Source organism: Physeter macrocephalus, chromosome 19 (genome assembly GCF_002837175.3).
Source record: "Physeter macrocephalus isolate SW-GA chromosome 19, ASM283717v5, whole genome shotgun sequence".
NCBI lineage: Eukaryota > Metazoa > Chordata > Mammalia > Artiodactyla > Physeteridae > Physeter > Physeter macrocephalus.
In genome coordinates this window covers 39,440,074-39,450,942 of record NC_041232.1, presented here as the reverse complement: position 1 = coordinate 39,450,942, position 10,869 = coordinate 39,440,074, and the positions used below count along the sequence as shown (strand labels likewise).

The 10,869-nt window shown below is 40.9% G+C and overlaps 1 long non-coding RNA gene across 1 annotated transcript in view; it reads left to right on the top strand.

Moving 5' to 3' along the window:
- Positions 1-3,765: 3,765 nt before the first annotated feature.
- LOC129391594 (uncharacterized) overlaps positions 3,766-10,869 on the top strand; it is a 112,050-nt gene continuing 104,946 nt past the window's right edge. The window contains exon 1 of the long non-coding RNA XR_008615996.1: positions 3,766-3,832. This is a non-coding gene — a long non-coding RNA (uncharacterized lncRNA). The remainder of the gene's footprint in view (positions 3,833-10,869) is intronic.

Below are 10,869 nucleotides of genomic sequence, written 5' to 3'. Positions count from 1 at the left end.
TAAGTGTCCATCAACAGATGAATGGATAAAGAAGATGTGGCACATATATACAATGGAATATTACTCAGCCATAAAAAGAAATGAAATTGAGTTATTTTTAGTGAGGTGGATGGACCTGGAGACTGTCATACAGAGTGAAGTAAGTCAGAAAGAGAAAAACAAAAACCGTATGCTAACACATATATATGGAATCTAAAAAAAAAAAAAAATGTCGTGAAGAAACTCGGGGTGGGGCAGGACAGGAATAAAGACGCAGACCTACTAGAGAATGGACTTGAGGACACGGGGAGGGGGAAGGGTAAGCTGGGACAAAGTGAGAGAGTGTCATGGACATATATACACTACCAAATGTAAAATAGATAGCTAGTGGGAAGCAGCCGCATAGCACAGGGAGATCAGCTCGGTGCTGTGTGACCACCTAGAGGGGTGGGATAGGGAGGGTGGGAGGGAGGGAGACGCAAGAGGGAAGAGATTTGGGAACATATGTGTATGTATAACTGATTCACTTTGTTATAAAGCAGAAACTAACACACCATTGTAAAGCAGTTATACTCCAATAAAGATGTTAAAAAAAAAAAGAATTGTTGGAGAAAAAAAGAAATATTTTTGGTGGCCGGAGTGGGCAGATGAGCTAAGAAAGCCCTGTAGGATCACTTTGCCTTTGTAAACTTCTTCCCAACTGTTTCTGGGGTAAGCTTCACTTGGAGAATGGTCACTTGTGTACAGCAGCTCTGAGTTACTGCTTCAGACTCTCAATGTTCTTATTAGCTTATAACTAGCAATAAGAAGGCTATTCCAGGTAAACTTTTGTAGGCCAGCTGGGGAAGAGGGAGAGTCACACATGGTGAGAAGCCCTTTGAATAACCATTGCAGCCCAGAGTGCAGGAAGGCTTCACATGTGAGCAGAGGGGTGGGGTGAGTGGGGGCAGCAGTAGCTCTCGATAGAGGGCTCTACATGGTTGGCACTTTATAATTCCTGAGGTCAGTCCACATTTGAGGGGACGACCTGCTGTTCCGTGTTTCCCACCTCCGGTAATGTCATCCAAGTTCATCCATCCAAGGACGATCCCTCAGTCATCCTTGACTCCTCTCTTGCCACCACCTCCCACTTTGAATGACTCACCGAGCCTGTATTTTCAGTTCCAAGCATGTTTCTGAAGTGACTTTCAAATCTGTCCCATTCTCTGCGTCCCCCTGCAGCTGCCCACTTTCAGGCCTCCCTCAGTCCTGCCCTGGACAAATGGGAAACCTCCTAAGTGTCTGGTTGACCTCCAGGACAGAGTTACCTTTTCCAACTCTGTGTCGAAGCAGAGACCCACCCTTTCCCGCAAGGCCAACGCCGAACCCCCTTGCAGGGCATACAAACCTTTCGTAAACGGACCCTAAACTTTAGGTCAGCAGCATCTGCTTTGAAGATGGCCAACTCTTCATGGTTTGCCAGAAATTTTCCAGGTTTTTAGCACCCAGAAAACCCCTCCGTCCTGGGAATACCAGGATGGTTGGGCACCCTATCCTAGCCCTTGCCACCTAGCCCCCACTCAGCTGGCACATTAACTAAAACTTTGCACTTAATAAGACAGGGTATGACTCTGTCTTATTAATTTTTATCTGCCTGGCATGTCACAGGCATTGAGTAATCTATCACTCTCTGACGATTCGTGATGTCAATAAGGCTACTATTTAAGATTTTTTACCTCCTTTCTGTTACTTTCCTCGAGAATGAAAGTTTTGAAAATAAATTTCACTGTGACACTCTTTCCTTTAGTAAATGACACTGGCTTAAAATGGTGTGCTAGTTTTATGCGTTTTTTTCTACCCCCTGCCAACAGAGAAAGAAACGGCAATATTTATTTGTCAAAAATTACTGAATATGGGCTTCCCTGGTGGCGCAGTGGTTGCGCGTCCGCCTGCCGATGCAGGGGAACCGGGTTCGCGCCCCGGTCTGGGAGGATCCCACATGCCGCGGAGCGGCTGGGCCCGTGAGCCATGGCCGCTGGGCCTGCGCGTCCGGAGCCTGTGCTCCGCGACGGGAGAGGCCACAACAGAGGGAGGCCCGCATACCACAAAAAAAAAAAAAAAAAAAAAAAAAAAAAATTAAAAAAATTACTGAATATAATGAATTTTATCACAAGGAAGAAAGTAGGCACAGCTCCTATATTCTACTAAACCCAGGTTCCTGTGGAACCTGTCTACTTTAGAACATTTGAGTGTCAGTCCCTAATAAATGGTCTTGCCATTATCCCACTTTCTGAAGAAAGACCAGATTGGTGAAAGCCTTAAACTTTGGAAGCATGCTTTACAAGCTCTGTGACTATTAGTTCCCAAGGACCATATTATCGTTAAAAGTAGTAGGCTTATTGGGAAACCCATCAAACACAACAGAAAAAGCAATATTATTCTTTTGTTTTTTATCCATTTTTACAAATATTTTATGAAATTTGATATTTAGCTATATTCACCACTGAAGTACCTCATTACTGCCATGAATTCTATTAGTCTGTGTGCTTATAACACTAATGTTCAGAGCAGGGATCACTGGAAATGACATGTACTTGAGAAAATTAGAGAATTCTCCAAAATTAAACAATTTAATCTTTTTTTTCTGATTGTGATTCAGTCAAGTCTGCACAAGCTGTGTTTGGTAACCTGTACTTAATTCTGTCTTGAGATGCTCTTTCCCTATGTGGAACACTCTAGAACTCAGATTGGCTCTGCCCACTTGCTCAGCTGTGAAGTTCTTGCACATGTTCTCCAAATGCACTAGGAAGTCCTTGGGACCTCATCTCATCACTGTTCTTTTGTATGGTTGGGTGTTCATACACATCCCCTGGTAAGAGGCTCAGAAGTTTGTAGTCGTGTCTATTGCAAAGTTTTTTACGTCTTCCTGCACACTGACTAAAGACTACTTTTTAAAAAATTGAAGTATAGCTAATTTACAATGTCATGTTAGTTTCAGGTGTACAGCAGTGACTGTTATATACTCTTTTTCAGATTCTTTTCCATTATAGGTTATTACAATATATTAAATGTAGTTCCCTGTGCTATGCATTAGGTCCTTATTTATCTGTTTTATATATGGTAGTGTGTATATGTTAATCCCAAACTCCTAATTTGTCTCCCCGCCCTCCCCCTGCTATCCCCTTTGGTAACCATAAGTTTGTTTCTTGTGTCTGTGAGTCTATGGCTTGAAACCTCTGCCTGGTGTGACTCCTTCCTTTTCCCCCTTTGTCAAGCCCTCTTCAAAGGAGGAGTAGGTAAGAAGACTAGGTCAGCCTAGTTACCCTCCCAACTGTGGTCTGTGTGTGTACACACATACACAGGGTGGATGGAAGAGAGGTTGCTGATTAAAATACACTCCTCCTGAAAAGGGGAAGGGGGAGTGTGATACTTTTTTCCATGTTCAAGTGAAAATAAATAATGTACCCTTAAAAAAAAAAGCCTGTAGCTGCATCTATTGCAAAGTTTCCACACACTGACTAAAGACTACTTTTTTTAAAGGACACTTTCTGTGATTGGGTTTGAACCCCACGGCTTTTGCTCTCACAGCATCTTTTCACTTGCAACCCCCATCTCTTCATCTTTTTCCCTCTTAGGAGAGGTAGCAGAGAACCCAGCTGATAGCCATTTTATAAAGAACATTTGTTTTGATTTGAGGAAGTGATCCAGCCTGACAGCTGAATATTCCCTTTTTTAAAATTCTTTCCATCCATGTAGGCCTCTAAAGGACTTGTAAGCTATTAAATGAACTACTTTGTTTCCATTTACAGATATTTGCACAGTGTATGGATAAACTCATTACTTGCTAAGGACTGACCCTGACCAGCTTAGCAAGGTAAGATGGCTTTGAAATATTAATGCAAATCCCAGGTGATCAGCGAGGTCCTGAAGATCGGAGTCCAGAGCAGACCACAAGGCAAGAGTGGAACACTTGCTGGGCTGGTACTAGGATGCAAAGGACAGCTTCATGTCTTTGTAGAGAGGAGTAATTGACACTTCGAGAAGAGTTAGAGTAAATGATGAAAAATGATTGAAAGGCTGAGAAGTAAGAACTCTAATTTAGGAAGTCAATGACATCTTGATGTTCAGGGGAATTGAATAATGACTAAAGACACCACAGGGATAGAGTCAGAAATTGGAGTCGAATCCAGCATCGTGCCATGCTCTCTCTTGAGTCCAGGGACTTAGTGTAAGCTGCTTTCTCTGCTTGGAAGTCCCTGTCCCCTCCCTCCTTCAAGCCACCCCCTCAAAGCCTGCTTCCTAGAACAAATCCTCCTAACCCTGTTGGTCTCAGGTAAAATGTCACTTCTCCCATGAAGTCTTTTCTGATCTCTCATCACCACCACTTGGATAGATATCCCTCGCTTTGCTCCCAGAGCACTTGTACTTTGTCCTATTTTAATAATCATAATGGTCCATTTATTGAGAATTTACTAAGTGCCAGACCCTCTTTTAAGTACTCTGCACATAGTACCTCATTTAAATCTCCCAATAACCTACTAGATGGGTACCATCATTATACTTATTTTACAGGTAAGAAAATGGAAGAACAAAGATGTTTAAAAACTTGCTCAAGGACACACAGTTAGTGTCAGATCAGAGACTGGGATCCAAAGCCTGAACTCTTAACCATCATGCTATTACAATTGTCTATATCTCATTTTTGGACTATAAGGACACACCTAGATTCAAGGGTAGTGCACATATATCCTATCTCTCAATCAGAGGAGTGTCAAAGAATTTGCAGTCACCTTTAACCACTACCTTAGTTGCTAAATATATATACTTATATATATTTTTTTTTAAAAATTTAATACATATACATGTATATGTGTATTACATTTGCAAATAAGATGTTATCTGGATTTTATTTTTTGTTGCATGCCATTCTCTGATCTTGACTTAGAGCCAAATTTACCCTTTAGAGTTTCTATCTTGATCTCTTTCTTATGAACAGTGAAGAAAAATAAATGTTTCAGAATGACTACTTGAGTCTGCAGCAAATCACATCTTAATCTCCTTCCATTTTGGCAAAGATTCGTAAAGCTAAGTATCTTCTGTGCAACCTCATATAAAATATACCCCATTCCTCCTTCATACACCTGCAGTAAATGTCACTAAATAATCATACACTCGGACTCTTTCTTAACCCAGCTCTGCAGATAGGCACTATTAATTAAACAGACCTGGCATATGAGGTAAAACATATTTGCCACCGCTCTTTTATGCTATCACTTTCTAACTTACTCTTCCTCCCAACCTTATAGATTTTATAATGGAATGGATTTTTTTTTGATCTGGGGGAGGAATGGGGCTTAATATTTCATAACTAGCCTCATATTTTTAGATATACTTTGAAAAAGTGTTTAAAAACCTATATTCTCTCAAATATATATAAAATACATTTGAACTGAAATTACTGGTTTCTATATAATAATTTTAAGGTGGTTCCTGATACTCTTGAGGCATTTGGAATAAAAATTTATTTTCATCCTCCTTCTCCATAAAGTATTTACTGAGTGCCTTGTTGTAGTATATGGTTTGAGCAAAGCATTGCACAATGTAGATTATTCAGAAATAGTTTGAGTGGATAATAGTTTGGGACATAAATGATTTCATACATCTACAGGAGCTAGGAGGGCTAGTTTATAACTGGATATATTCTTTTATAAGGTGTTATTATTTTAGAATACATGTGTCAAGAATTCAGACAGAAAAGTTATTTTCAATGATTACATTTATGGTGGCCAGATACTGTTATGCTTGGAAGCAAAGCCTTCCAATCCACCCAGGATCTAGGCAACCATTTTATTCCCAGTCACACCCTCCACCCATACCATTTCAGATAAAGTGTCAGGTTGGTGCTCAGCTTCTGGGAAAACTAATGATCAAAACTCAGGAAAAAAATTCTTTAGAGGTTTTTTCTGGCAGATACGTATAGTCTGGAGGGAAGTGTTGCACAGTGAAAATGATCATGTTTACTCCTAAGCTAAATGGGCATTCATCTTATTCTCATGCCTGTCATGGTGTACCCAGAAAGTGCTAAATGGAGTGAGCATAATGGAATAACTCCCCGCCCTCTCCAGGAAAAGAAACTTCTCATTTTGATGTTATGGTGTGTTCTCTAATAGTAATGATCTTTATAGCTTTATAGGATACTCTCAAAAAACAGCATTGAAAATGGATCAAATGATTTCATTTTGCTTTGGCTATTAGTCTAGCTCAGAAACAGTTTACTGTCTCATACGTGATATACCAATAGTGATTATCCCTGATTTCTAAATAATGCTATCAGGGATTCAATGACAATGAGAACAGCAGGAAACGCCAAGTAGCATAATAGCTTCCTAAGCAGCTGTGTAACTTTCTATTTCTCTGAGGGCTGAGGTAAGTCAGGGGACTGGTGGACAGAGAACTTTTGTCTTCTGAAGGCTGTCTACTGGCCCTGTAAGAACCTATGATGGAGGGGCGTCAGGACCAAAGGGCTTGAACTGGCAACACGAATTTATTTCATATCTTGGCAGAAACTCGCACACCATCCCAGTCCAGCGTGATAATGGTGTATTCTTTCCCGACTATGACCCACCACAGGAAAACCATGAGGGTCATACAATGGCCAGAAATTAACTCTTGACGTACTTGCAGCTTTTCCAGCAAGCGCTGGGGCTTACTATTACAGAACTAGAAGAGCTGATCTCCCCTGGTGATAGCAATCTGCCTTTCAATTTTGCTGTCTCGAACAACCAGCTGTGAGCCTTTATATAACATTTCACAGTCCCTTAATTACCACATGACAACCTCAGGGCTGATAATCCTAATACCGTTCCAAAGGGAAGGACTTATGACATGTCAGCAGTTAAATGCAGCTCTTTCTGTGGTAATCATGTTTGGTGGAAAATATAGTTCTTCCCAAACACAGTGAATACTAACCTCAAAATGTTCAGGTAAACTTTTGCTTATGCCCCACATCACTGGAGGGAAATAGCTTCTTGTGTCCTGGCTGAGAGGTGTACCAGGGCTGCTAAATATATAGCAAAAAGCCAAATGAGAAAGACTTGTAGAGAAAAGAAAAGTGGATAAGAACTGGCAGGACAAGATTCACTGTACTGCTCAAGCACAGCATAGCTAGTCTTTTTTCTTTTCTTGGTGGAAATTGGGCCACAAACACAGTATTCGTAGGCCATGGGATGATGCAAAAGGACTAACTAAGCTTTGATGATCTTAACATGGCCGCCAGGACAGTGTTATTACTTTAGCGCAGATGAAGGCAGGTCAAGGCACCTACGGGAAAAAGAAAGGTTTGCCCTTATTGGGTAAAACAGAGACATCCATTGACCAGGCCCAATCAATTCAGGACCAGTGTTAACTGGGACTCATATAGGCTGGATTTGTTTTCTCTGCTTCTGCTTACCTTCTACCCAAGTTGGTATGCTACTGACTGCCAGAAAGCAGTTAATCAAGTCTACACTTCAAATGTAGCAGTGTAAATTTAATAAAACATTTGTTGTTTGGTGAGTTTCTTAATATCCCCAGACATATTAATCAATCAACCAGTACTTACTAAACCTCTATTCTGCCCTGAGTGTTTTGCTAAGTGTTCTTGGGGACATGAGACATACGAGATGGAGTTTTAGTTCTCCAAGGAAGTGCGATGAGGTTGCTTACAGAGTTTGAACCCTAGCATGTCAACTTACCAGGCTGATGACTTTGAGAAAATTAAGTTACATTTTAGACCCTCACCATTTTTAACTAGTTTAAAAATGCCTATTGTACGGAGTTAGAATTTCTATCCCAGACCCCTTCTGAGCTCCATACTTGTATATCCAATAGTCGACATGCAGAGTCCACCTGGATATCTAACAGAATCACAAGCTCTACATGTTCAAGATGCTTCATCCTTGCCCCTCCACCCCTACCAAGATCGCCACTACAAACTTTTCCTCCAACTTTTCCCTTTGTCAATAAACAGCATCATAGTCCCATCAGGACCGTCTTTTTTTTTTTTTTTTTTCCTGCGGTGCGCGGGCCTCTCACTGCTGTGGCCTCTCCCGTTGCGGAGCACAGGCTCCGGACACGCAGGCTCAGCGGCCTGTATATGGCTCATGGGCCCAGCCGCTCCACGGCATGTGGGTCTTCCTGGACCGGGGCACGAACCTGTGTCCCCTGCATCCGCAGGCGGACTCTCAACCACTGCGCCACCAGGGAAGCCCCGGACCCTCTTTTCTCATTAATTCATCAGCAAGTCCTATCAGTCTTGTCTTGGAAGCTCATCTCTGATCCACCTACTTTTCTTTGTCTTCATTGCCTCTACCTGTAATTCAGGCAACCATCATTCATCTCCTACAACAGCTCCCCCTCTGGTTTCACAGCTTTGACCCTGAGCCCTCCAATCCAATCTCCACTCAGTAGTAAAAGTACTTTTAAAACCTAAATTGGGATTTTCACTTCTGGTTAAGATGTAAAAAGTCATGAATTCCTATTTTTCAATGGTGTACTTAATTATTTTGTGCTCAAATTATTCCAGATTTGACTGGTGGCAGCCTCTTCAAATGACTCCCATGTCTTTGTGACATGTCCTCATTAATTTTACTGAGAACGTCTTTACTCCTTGTCATAACAAGACTTTCCAGGCTCACCTTGTACCTCTCTGTCCCAGGTCTAGAATCAGCACTTCTCTGAGGATCCCTGGTTCCTTTTATTGGGGAACGGATTAGAGACCACATTTTGGGTGCTAGGGGTGCTCATTATTCTTAGGATGTCATCGTTTCTTGACCCTTTCAGTGGGCAGAGCTAGGAAACATAAAAATGTATGTACCTATAAATATACTTATGTATACACGTGCACATACACATGTATAAGCACATGTATTTCATATTTTAGAAACCATGAGTTCATATTGTTACCTCCAATTCCAGTTAATCCCTACAGGGTTCATTTACTTCATTTCATATTTGTATGTCCTTTCTTCCGCAGTGCGAATCCTAGTCCCCTCACAGTAACAACACATTTACTTATTTGCTCAAGCTTGTAGTGCATTTAATTTTTTTTCAGAATTATTTAACTCGTCCCTCTTCTGAACACAAATGAACTAAAAGAAGTTCAGGGCTTCCCTGGTGGCGCAGTGGTTGGGAGTCCGCCTGCCGATGCAGGGGACATGGGTTCGTGCCCTGGTCCGGGAGGATCCCGCAGGCCGCGGAGCGGCTGGGCCACTGAGCCTGCACGTCCGGAGCCTGCGCTCCGCAACAGGAGAGGCCACAACAGTGAGAGGCCCACGTACCACAAAAAATAAATAAATAAAAGTTCAGAGTTTGTTTGCAATTCTCACCCCACATTCCACTACGTCCTCTACCCCACCCAACACTGAGGGCTTAATAATCAAATTCTGTGTTCATAAATTACTTGATTGTTCTCTTTTTTTTTTTAATCCTCCCATAAGTGTGGTTATAGTATTCCTTGAAATACATTAGGGCCGTCTGTTTTACTTTCCTTTCCATTTTAGATTCCTCCTTTCCATCTGGATTGGGTTAATTTAATTTTTTTATATTAAAAACTTTAACATGATTCCAGAGGCTAAAACTGCATCAAAAGGAATATTCTGACAAGTGTCACTGCCCCCATATCCCTTTTGCCCTGTTTCCTCCCCTACCTAACCTTATAGGAAGCAAACTGTTTTATTTCTGGTTTATTTTCCTTGTATTTCTTATGTAGAGGTAAGAAGATATCTATTATGATTTCTTATTTTTCCCCTCTATTTTACACAAAAAGAAGTGTACAATATGTGCTCTTTTGTACTTTACTTTTTTCTCCACTTAGTAATATATTATGGAAATCACTCTGTAGCAATTCATATAGCTCATCCTCGTTCTTTTTTACCTCCTTCTCCCTCCCTTCCCCTTCTTTTTCTTTTTAACAATTGGATAGTGTGGCTGACATCACTTGGTGTATCCACCAAAATTTAACATATCAATGCTTGGATATTTAGGGAGCTTCTGATATTTTGCAGTTATACATATTGCTGCTGTGCATAAATTAGTACATATATATTTTCATATTATTGAAAGTGTATTTCAGTATAAATTCCTAGATGATTGCTGGGTCAAATGATACAGGTAGTTGTAGTTTTGTGAGACATTGTCAATTTTCCCTCCATAGGAGTTGTGTCATTTTGCATTCCAGCCAGCAGTGCATAAGAGCGCCTCTTCCCCCACGGCCTCACCGATAGAATGTGTGTTGTCAAGTTTTTGAAATTTTGCCAATCTGACGGGTAAGAAATGGTAACTCAGTGTGGTTTACTTTGCATTTCTCTTAGGTGTAGATTGTACATCTTTTCATATGTTTCCAGGGCCATTTTTGTATCTCTTTTAATGAATTTTTGGTTTACATCTTTTGTCCATTTTTCTGTAGGATTTTGGTCTTTTATTCTTCAAAATTTTAAAGTTCTTTGTATGTTAATGATACGTGTGTATCATGTATGTTAATGTATTATGTATGTTAATCCTTTATCTGTGAAACGTGTTTCATATATTGTCTCTCAGTATGTTTTCATTTTAAAGATTGTTTAGTTTTTGGTGGTAAAATTTATCAGTACTTTACTATGCTGCATATGGATTTTGAGACATTGTTAGAAAGCCTTTTCCTACACTTAGGTTATATAAGAATTCACCTGTGTTATCTTCTGGTACTTGTATAGGTTTTTTTTTTTTAAAAAACATCTTTTTTTTTTTTTTTTTTTTTGCGATATGCGGGCCTCTCACTGTTGTGGCCTCTCCCGTTGCGGAGCACAGGCTCCGGACGCGCAGGCTCAGCGGCCATGGCTCACGGGCCCAGCCGCTCTGCGGCATGTGGGATCCTCCCGGACCGGGGCACGAACC